The following is a 640-nucleotide window of genomic DNA, read 5'->3' as shown; positions in this document are numbered from 1 at the left end:
TCCCCCCCCCAACGCCCCGGGGCTGGGCTGGCCTGAGCCGAGTTGAGATCAGACTTCGTATGCAGGGGGCTGGATAGATAGAGGCCATCCCGCCTCGCTTGATGGCCTCTGGAGGTCCCTTCCAGCCCGCTTCACCATGGCTCCCCAAGCCTAGTGGCAGTGCCCCTGTCCCGCACAAGTTTTGGTCCAGGGGTGTGCGAGGTGGAGACATAGCCGTCCCTCTCGGTGGTTGGCATCTCCTCAGTGATGGGGCGCTGCCTCCAGGTCTGGGAGCCACACTTTGATGAGGACGTGGACGAGCTTGAGAGAGTCCGGAGAAGGGCCACCCGTATGATCCGCTTGAGAGAGTCCGGAGAAGGGCCGCCTGTATGATCTGCATGGCCAGCCACACAAGGAAAGGCTGAGGGATCTGGGACTCTTCAGCCTGAAAAAGAGGGGACTTGGTAGCAGCTTACTGCTACATCAGGGGAGTACATCAAGGGCTCAGTGAACTGCTTGCCAGGGCACCCTTGGGGAAAACTAGGAGTAATGGTCACAAATTCCTGAAAGACCATTTCAGGCTCAACATTAGGAAAATTACTTCACAACTAGGGTGTCCAGACTGTGCAATAAGCTCCCTCCAGAGGTGGCGCAGTCACCT

The sequence above is a fragment of the Alligator sinensis genome, unplaced genomic scaffold, assembly GCF_000455745.1.
Source record: "Alligator sinensis unplaced genomic scaffold, ASM45574v1 scaffold872_3, whole genome shotgun sequence".
In the NCBI taxonomy this organism is placed as follows: Eukaryota; Metazoa; Chordata; order Crocodylia; family Alligatoridae; genus Alligator; species Alligator sinensis.
Note: the sequence above shows the minus strand (reverse complement) of the source record.